At 33.3% G+C, this 10759-nt stretch overlaps 1 pseudogene; it reads left to right on the forward strand.

Moving 5' to 3' along the window:
• The first annotated feature begins 295 nt into the window (after window positions 1–295).
• Window positions 296–4648, forward strand: LOC134267335 (uncharacterized; annotated as a pseudogene).
• Window positions 4649–10759: the final 6111 nt, after the last annotated feature.

Raw genomic sequence — 10759 nt, forward strand, 5'->3', positions numbered from 1 at the left:
GCCCGGTGGTTCTTGAGAAGAAGATTTTTTAATGACCCCACCCTATTTTTGTCTTTTCTTGATTATCTCCCCTTGTGAGGGGACTTGGCCCTTCATTTTAACAATTTAAATTTCCCTTTACCCAAGGATGCTTTGTACCAAGTTTGATTAAAATTGGCCCAGTGGTTCTTGAGAAGAAGTCGAAAATGTGAAAAGTTTACAGACGGACAGACAGACAGACAGACGGACGGACGGACGACGGACAAAATGTGATCAGAAAAGCTCACTTGAGCCTTCGGCTCAGGTGAGCTAAAAAAGAGTTGTAGCTGCCCCACGTTATCTACGAAAAGAACATTCTTACAGTTCAGATACTTCGGTGACTGTTTCAAATGCAACAGATGAGCCAGAAGGAGATTGCAACTGGAAGGAGGGCAGGCGTGTTGTAGAATTCGGTGTCCTCCTTTCGAAACTTCGACACTGTGAGAAATGTCGCCTCGGACCAGTAGCTTTAACTTATGAAAGCGTTGTTGGGGAACTTCAGAAGGGCCTTGGAGGTTATTTATACGTTAAATGCAGTAATCATAACTGTGGCCATGTCAATAGGGTACCCTATGGCAGCACACACCGCGTTAAGAAACAAGGCATGCCCTGCTTTGCTGTCAATACAAAACTCGGAACAGGTAAACTGATAAAAAGTATATTATGGATAAATAAAACATAAAATTAAATCCCTTTCCTATACTTTAAGTTAAGTGTTATTCACTTCTTTCCAATACCATGATAAATAACAAACACATTTACAGTGGGTTATACTAAAATACGCTTGTCCAGGAGAAAATACGCCTGTCCAGGAAATCTATACGCCTTAAATTCAATTAATTCAATAAATAAAACGGCAGGGGGTCGTTTTACAAAAGGACTTACAACTTAAGACAAAATTTAATTTTTCAAATAACTTTTTAATTAACATTATATGGAAAATTATTTTAAACTTTTTAAAAGGAAAGTGGTAAGAAATTTTTACACAACCAGTTTCAAAGAGAATTATTAATTTTACAAAATTTTACAGCAATCTGAAGTTTTTGGTCTTAGTCATAAGTTCTTTTGTCAAACAGGCCCTATGCATATGGATTTTCTTGGCAGGCGTATTTTCTCCTGGCAGGCGTATTTTAGTATGACCGTTTACAGTGAGGTTTGAAAAATGCTTACAAATTTTTTATATTATTTTTATAATTCATATACAGTGTTAAGCAGTAAGATGTATTGTTTACAATTATTTTTTCAGTTATGATTGACAGTTTAGGTGGTCCAGATAGAGTTAATAATGTTTTGGCTGCACTGAATTTAAAGCCTATTAGTCAGAAAAACTTAAAGATAATGGAAAGAAGAGCAGGGAACTTTGTGGAGTCAATTGCCAAATCATCCATGTCCAAGGCAGCGAAAGAGTCTTTTGAACTTGAAATGGAGTAAGAATATTAACTTTCTTTATTAAAAAATCAAACATGAAGAACTTGAAATTTTTAATAGTTTAGAGTTAAAAAAATTCATTATTTTGTACACTGTAGAGATGTGGGTAATGAAGAGTCAATTCAAGCGCAAGAGAAAATGGGAGAGGAAATTGATGGCTTAGGTGTCAGTTTTTTTCATGATACATCTCCAAGTGCAAAGTAAGATTTTAATACATGTACAGTGTACTAAAAATAATTTTGTGCTAACAGTAATTTAAAATTAACAATTTCCTCACAAAATGAATTATTAAATATACGAGGGTTGATCCAAAAGTTCGTGGAATTTCTTCATAATTCATTTATTTTTCCGTGGAATTGGTTGAAAATTACAAATAAAAATATAGACACCTGATGAATATTTTAAATTAAAAACATTTTAAATATCTTTGATAATAACTTTATGGCAGTTGAGAACGGTTGTTTGGAATGCGGGGGAGACATTAACGCGGTTATCTAAATTCTTAATTTGATGGCTATGTGGTATATAAAACGAAAGCTATGTTATTACTAGTATAACGATTGCTTGATCTTTTATAAACCTTTGTGTGAGAGTTTTACTGATTTTACTGGATGTTTAGTTTATAAGTTGATGGTTTATTGTTCATCTTTATGTTGTTAGATAATTTCAAATTTCATTCAAGTCACACGTTTTTTTTTAAAAGCCTGAGATCACTCTATCTTAAACGCGTATATTATTAACAAAAGCTTGGGTGCATTCAGTTACTGGTTTTCCAGTGGCATAATAATTTTAATGGACGTTGATAAAAGATGTGGTCGCTTTTTAGAGGCTATATTTATGTAGACACTGTTCTTGACATTGCTATGAAATAAGTAAAAAATTTTGTGCTAACAGTAGAATTTTAATTGGACATTTGGGTGAATTAACAATTGTGACCTTATTGGTAATTGGAAAGTGGTGAATTTTTCCAGTATTGTTGCATAATGAATCAAAATGAATTATTAAATATAAAAGCTATCAAGTTAAAAGATTTATCTACTGTAGAAAAAGAATAATTTTAAAATCTAATAAGGGTTGTAAATTGAAGTGTTACAAGTTGTGGAAACTAAAAAAAAAATAAGTAAGAAAGAGTGTGTGATGCAAAGGTTTAAAAAAAAATTATTTTTAATTTAGGAAACTGGTGCAACAAAAATCCGCTGCTTTGCAGTCACCAGAACTGCTCAAAAATGGAATGGATGTATCCAGTTCATTAAGGTAGACTAAACAAAGTGCTTGATACGCTCATAGAAATTTGCTATTTGATTTGGCATTTCTTGATTGACTTAATTTTATTTTTAGCGCAATGAAGAAAAAAAATTCAAAGTAGACCAAAGTCGAAGAAGAGAGCTCTCTGTAACCCTTCACAATACCAGTCTTTGAAGTGCAGAAAAAAGCTTGTGTCTAAATTTCCAACAAAGACTAGATCTGGAATGTCCTGTGCAGTAGATACAGCATGGCACAAACGTGGTTTTGATAGCCTTACTTGTGAGTTTATTATTGAAAAAAAAAAATTCTGAGACAACTTAAAATTTGCAAAAATAAAATACCAGTAAGTACAGTAAATTTACTGCATCACATATTTACTAGCATGAATTACCATTACGTGTATATGAATTTCCATGTATATGATACTTAACCACTGAAATGTGGCTGAAATATTGCCAGTTACTTGGTATTACAAACAATTAATCTATAACAAATATACTTTTTTACAGCACATACATTTTTTATGAGTAAAGCCAAGTATGGGAAAAAAGTTGTGAAAACAGTGGTATCTCATAGAACTTGTGGCACCTGTAAGTGGTGGCAGAGGAACCGGCCTGGACAACAGATCAGAAATCACAGATGCGTCCACAGTCACACTGGAAGTGCCCGTCTGATGGAAAGTGTAAGCGGTATTCAAGGTATAAAAGAACTGAGAGATTCAGGTACACCTGTAGATATTCTCGAAGGAGATGGGGACAATACATTGATTACAAGAATTAAAAGTGACTTAGGAATCACAATGAAGAAAAGATTGGACAAAAATCATGTGGTTAAGAACATTGGAAAACGACTCTATGCACTTCATGGAACAAAAGGCGTGAAGCTCAGTAAAAATGTAATTACTCACTTGCAGAAATGCATTAAATATGCCCTTGCAAAAAATCGCAGCAAAGACGATTTAGAAGAAAACCTCAAGGCCATATTGCCGCATCAGTTTGGTGATCATTCCTTGTGCTGTGCTCGCTTTTGTGGATTTAAACGGAATCCATCTGAAAAATACATTCACAGAAGTCTTCCGTACAAAGCAGCTTTGAAGGACAACCATCTTCGCCAGCATCTCGAGCCCATTTTTGATCAGGTGTCAGCACGAGCAGCCCAGTATGTGGACCTCGGCTCTAGTCAACAGTGTGAACATGCTAACAAAGAAGTCACCATGAGATTACCTAAGTCACTCCACTATGGAAATTCAGAGGCACTTGATTTTAGGGTCCATGCAACCGCAGCCTTCATAAATGAAGGAAGAGGCTACATCTCAAAGGTATCTTGATTGAAAATTTTTATTGTTGGATTTTTCTTTATTTTTCTAATTTCAGTTGTTTGTGTTTCTGTTGAATTGTTATTGTTTAAAAATGTTGATTGTTTTAATTATTTTGTTGTTTAATTTTTTTAGCATCATGTTGATTTCAGCAATTTCCATCAAGCCTACATTAACTGTAAGTATTTGTTCTTGTGTATATAATCATAATTTGTTTGGGCTTGATTATTACTTACTTACAGTGAAATCATTAATTTTCATGGGTTTAATTTCTAAAATTGTCATGGTATGAAAATTTCATTCTGCAATACATTGTATTATGTATCTCCATAACCACAAATTTAATCCCTCAAACTGGTAATTTTTCCTCTCATTGTGTAAATTTTACTTCACAAAAATGACCAATTTACAGTAGCTACCAAATCCTCTTCAATTTCACACAGATTTTGTTTCTGATAATTGACAAAGGTCAAAATTATTACTATTTAAAGGTTAAAAATTGAATTTTTTCTGAAATTGTAATCTTCTTTTGAAAGGTAAATGAGGAAGCTGGTTTGTCACCTGGAAAGTATACCCAGAAGTATGCAGCAAAACAAATGAAGCAGCGCCTAAGGATTGAGGAGAGGTCAATACTACCCTCAACAAAGAGAAATTTATTTCTTTACGTTTTTACTTCGGTATTCTCCGTGAAACTTCGTATCTTAAGAAACTGGTTTTTCATGCACGAGCGATTTAGCGCTCACTATAAATACTTTAACCAGGGAATGTTCGATTAATGCGACGTTCGTTACAAAGAATCGCAGGTTGTTTTGTGTCTTTGGCATGTTTAGATTACAGAGTTTTATTTTCAAGTTCAACTTCTAAAAGAGATATTCCTTAAAAACAACGTACAGAGACAAGCTTCAATTCTGGACAGGATTTTGAGTTCATTGATGCTGTCAGTTTATTAAACAGCAGTTTCAGCTCAACGAGGAGAGACTGCGAGGTTCAGAATGAAGTTGAGTATAATAGTCATTTATTAGACTATAAATCTGACTTTGACAGTGTCTGCTGAAAATTCAATTGTTTCAGTTTAAGATCGTTTAAAAAAAAAAAAAAAAAAAAAAATATCTTGAATTATAAGAATGCTATAAAACAAAACAATAATATTTTAAATGTTATCAAATTTGGTTAGAGTATAGAATTTATATTATATTCTAAAGTTGTATATTTGTCTAACAACAAATCAATATTGCAGAGCGCCCCCTCCCCCGTTATTGAAACGTACATGTACATTTTAGAATTGATGAGAAGAGTTAGCCATCGAATGAATTGAACCGCCAATTTTGTTAATCCACTGACCGTTTCGGCGCCACTGAATAAAAAGCAAAGGTTGATTGTTGATTTTTGACAAGTGAATGCATGCGTTTTAAAGAGAAATTTTCAAATTCGAGGGGTCTTCAGAGGATCTCAATTTTGCCAAAAAGGTTTATTCATGATCAAATTTTATTTAACAAGTGTTTAACATCATGTAAATTTAACCTGGAATTTCAATGGCTCAAAGTGTTATTTCGTATTCACAGTCCTACCCTTCGGTCTCAATAGTGCTGGTTATATTTTACTAAAGTATTTAGACCACTAGAATTGTATTGGAGAGCTAAAGCATATGGAGTTTTAATGTATTTAGACGATGGCTGGGATTGCGATTCCAAACAAAACTGTATTTTATTTTTACAGAATATTCAAAAAGATTTGTTGCATGCCGGTTTTCTTATTATTGATGCTACAAGTAAGAGTCCTATGCAAAGTTAGAATGGTTTGGTTTTGAGTGGAATTAAGAAGTCGGTTTTATAGGTATCCCTCGACATAAATAAGAAAGTTTTGTATAGAAAGATAATAATAATTAAAAAAACAAACAAACAAACAAACAAACAAACTGTCAATGTTTATTAATTGCTAATGCATCATGTTGGGATGAAAATACACATGTATTAGAATTCCACTGCTCGTAAGGTGTGAGCTAGAGCCTATATATATATATTCCCGCCAGGGTTATTTCCCCTCGGTATCGCATACGGAACGCATTGTATTTACTGATGCTAGTGATTTTGATGGGGGTGGAGTGATGTTAGATTCGACTAAGAAAGTTTTGCATGTTATGTGGGCCGAACCAGAGAGAGTTCGAAGTTCAACTTTTAGAGAACTTAAAACAGTTGAAATGTTCGTGAAAATTTTTGGGTTTTTTTTTTTTTTTTTTTTTTTTAGAAAATAAAACTTGTAAAACTACATATACACAATCAAAACATGTTACATGTAGAATTTCGCAGATCGGCACAATGAATTCGGATTTATTATCTTTTGTTTTTACTATATTCACTTTTTCTGTAGGTTGGGTTTCACGAGAGCAAAAAGTGGAAGCAAACTTTGTCGCTTGGGGCATAAGCAATTATATTGTTGCATTTTTCAATAAGGTTTGGGGACGTTATATTTGCGATATCTCTTTGCGTATTGAAAAAATGTCCAAAAAAAAAAAAATAAATAAATAAATAAATAAATAATTTTTTCTTTGTTTAGGATCCATGGAACAAGCGCATTCGACGCATTTTCTTTCGACTGGTCACAGGATTTGGATTGTTCCTCCCATTTATTAATTTGATAGGGAGGTCACTAAAACATTTACATGTATTAAATTACGGTTCTACAGTGTATATGGTGCCTTAATCGTTCCGAAATGGAATTCGGCAGCTTTTTGGTCTTCTTTGATCGACAAAAAATGAAAGTTCTTGTGGTTTGTGAAAGATATGAGTATAAAAAAAAAAAAAAAAAAAAAGTTCATGTTCTGATAAAAATAACGTATTTGCTGCTAACATTTAGTAATTTTATCGCACCGCAACTGGATGCTTCGTAATTAAGTCATTGTAACACCATACAGATGTATTTATATGTTCATTTGCATGTTTTGATAGTGAAATATGGACATAATAGTACACAAAGGTTGACTGCTAACCAGTGTACAATGTGCATGCATACTGAAATGAAATGAGTGGATGACTGCTATCCAATAAGGAGTAAGAGTATTTACAAATTAATCAGTAATGCTATAGCACTGGGATTGGATGCTTCGTAATTAAGTCACTTTAACACTATATTGATATGTTCATTTGCATGCTTTGATCGTGAAATATGGACAGAATAGTACACAAAGGTTGACTGTTAACCAGTGTACAATGTGCATGCATACTGAAATGAAATGATTGGATGACTGTTATCCAATAAGGAGGACTGCTCTCCTAGATTTGAATGATTGCAATACTAATGTAAGATTATAATCTAACATTCTCGTTCTGAAAATCATATACTAGTATTTTGACGACTGATTTTTAATCATGGAGGACTGCTCTCCTATTTATGATGTTGAACACTATATTTATATGTTCATTTGCATGCTTTGATCGTGAAATATGAACAGAATAGTACACAAAGGTTGACTGTTAGGCCAAAATAAAATTATAGTTTGTTTGGAATTGCCGCCCGCCTCATTAAAATACCCCCCGCTCAAAAAATTTTATTGGCAAAATATTAACAATATTTTTTTTATCGTTTTATCGTCTTGCATTTTTTAATATAAGTTAGTTCGTTCGTCAAAATAGCTTTTTAAAGTCGGGTTTGAGCTCACATTAATTTAACAACTCGGGTCAATAAAACGCTTTCTTCATAGTGTGTATGATATAACGACTATAGGTGGCGATTTGACAAAATAAAAGCCGCCAAAATGTCAGACCATGTTGTGTTCATGATGTTGGAAACATTCAAGCGTTGTGTTGAAGAGCAGAACATTTATGCATCTCTATGAAAATTAAAGGTGAATAAAAAATTAAACGAAATGATACATCGATACCTGGAAAGAGCTATTGTAATAGATTGCACATTGAACTTGATAAGTTAAGTCCGCCATGTTGAAAAAAAAATGATCGTTCAGTTCCCACTTAAAAAATTACATGGTTCAGGAACGTTTTATCCCAAATACTAAAGGAAAAATGTTGTCTGTCAGTATGACAAGTCCTTGAAACGTAATGTTAATACTGATGCATGGTGAAAACTCGAGAATATACGAAGCACCCCCTCACGGTTTTACACAAAACATCCCAACTATTCCTAAGAAATTTTGTGTGGTTCAAACTCTTTGCTTACGTTGTTTTAACAAAGGGGTAAATTTCAAAGAGATATACTATGAAATAGTCTGATATAAGTATTGTTTATTAATTAAATAAGATTCTTAAAATAAACTAGAAGTTTGATGCTGAAATTTAGCTATTAACAGGTCCAGTCCAAAGACTATTTCTACCTACGTAGGTATTAATAGCTACCTAGGTATTTAAAGCTACCTAAAGTAGCTATTTTTACCTACTTTCTGCTTTACTTGCAGTTTGTGGCCAAAGGCATGAACGGCGCAATGGTGAGCACACAATTTCTTGATACAGTCACACTGATGATGAATATGACAAATATTTGGCCAAAAAATGAAAACTTCGTATTTTATCAATTTTGCATAGAAACTAATGTAAAATTGCCGATTCAGGAAGTAATCATTTCGCCAAAATTTTGTCGTATTCATCATTAGTGTGACCGTATCAAAAAATATGGTATTCACCATGTTGCGCCGTTTGGTCTTTTGGTCGCAAAATGCAGAAATTATATAAAGTAGGTAAATATAGCTAGTTTTGGGAGCTTTAAATACCTAGGTAGCTATTAATAGCTACGTAGGTAGAAATAGTCTTTGGACTGGACCTGATTAATATATATGAACAGATCTTAACATCTAAATGAGATTAATATTTGAGTACCGTTCTGTGTACCGGCATATCTTTTTTTTCACAATCGGACCAAATAATATCAATAAAATAAAAGAAAGAGGATAATAAATGGAAATTACCACTGTTCATTGAGATTTTATTTTTTTTATCATTTAGCTTCAATTTGTAAAAAAAAAAAAAAAAATAAAATCCCTCCCTCCCTCCTGGGTCTGAAAACCCCCAGGCGGCAATTCCAAACAAACATTTTTTTAAGGATGGCCTTAACCAGTGTACAATGTGCTTGCATACTGAAATGAAATGATTGGATGACTGTTATCCAATAAGGAGGACTGCTCTCCTAGATTTGAATGATTACAATACTAATATAAGATTATAATCTAACATGCCGGTTCTGAAAATCATATACTAGTATTTTGATGACTGATTTTTAATCATGGAGGACTGCTCTCCAATTTATGATTCTGATGAAAAAGTTGCTTGTAAATATGTGTGATATAATATCGTGGCTATTATTGGTTACTGTACAAATTTGGTTTGAATTTTAATGTGCTTTCATGTTAATATATATTTCAGACATTGAAGAATTATCAAGGCCAATGGATAAATATTGACAAGTTTAAAGTCGATTTTCCTTTTAGCTACATAGTGGAGTCTTTGCCGCATATCGTGAGAAATACAAAATCTTAATCAACGAACAAGATCTACGACATATATTTCTCTAAATTCAGAGACTGGTGTTCGAAGCATTCATTTACGCATCCTCCTGCATCAGTGTCTACTGTTGCTCTTTTTGTGGGAGGTTTGGTGCGACAGAGGGTATCAACGTCGCTTCTGGAAGCGTATTTCTACAGTATAAGTCGGACTCATGAATTTTCTTCAAACTTGTTCCCATGCGAGGATAAGTTCCTTTGTGATGTGTTTATTGTGTTTTTATGGTATGAAATATTTGATTATGTGATATCAATTGGGAAAGTGCTCACATCGAAATTGATATTCCCAGAAGCAAAACGGATATCTACAGGAGAGGAAATTCGGTGATATACGCAAAAACTGGAAACGATTTGTGCCCTGTGTTTTGGTTAAACATCGTCATGTCTGAGATGGATGTCTTCCAATGATTACATGTTTACAGATGTAAATTTTGTAAATCCCTCAATAAATGCAAAGTTTCAAATAAACTCAAACCTCTGTCATATACAAGAGCTAGGAAAATATTGTCTTCTTTAAATGAAATTGGCCTTGACAGTTTTGAATATGCTTTACACAGTTTACGTAGCGGCGGAGTTACAGCCGCTGCTAATGATAATGTGTCTGTTCGATTGCTTAATGTGTTTGTTCGATTGCTTAAAATACATGGTCGGTGGGTCACGGATAAAGCCAAAGACGGTTATATAAAAGCCAATCTTGAACATAAATTTCTGGTTTCAATGAATCTTGGATTATAAAATTATTTTAATTTATTGCACCTACTGTCCTTTGTTTAATGCGATTTGTAACGAACGCAACAATCCTACAGTATATTCTTTTTCTTTGTTTTTCAATAAATTAGTCAAGAAAATATTTATTTGCGGAGGAGTGAAACGAGGGAGAAAATAAATTTATTTCTTTACGTTTTTACTTCGGTATTCTCCGTGAAACTTCGTATCTTAAGAAACTGGTTTTTCATGCACGAGCGATTTAGCGCTCACTATAAATACTTTAACCAGGGAATGTTCGATTAATGCGACGTTCATTACAAAGAATCGCAGGTTGTTTTGTGTCTTTGGTTTTCCCTGCCCTCCCAGCCCTTGCATTGTTTATCGTGTAAAATTTATTACATGTAGTTTGATTTGTATGTTTTGAATAAAAATGCGATTTGTAACGAACGCAACAATCCTACAGTATATTCTTTTTCTTTGTTTTTCAATAAATTAGTCAAGAAAATATTTATTTGCGGAGGAGTGAAACGAGGGAGAAAATA

Source organism: Saccostrea cucullata, unplaced genomic scaffold (genome assembly GCF_032062105.1).
Source record: "Saccostrea cucullata isolate Sc308-1 unplaced genomic scaffold, CSIRO_AGI_Scuc_v1 ctg522, whole genome shotgun sequence".
Classification (NCBI taxonomy): domain Eukaryota; kingdom Metazoa; phylum Mollusca; class Bivalvia; order Ostreida; family Ostreidae; genus Saccostrea; species Saccostrea cuccullata.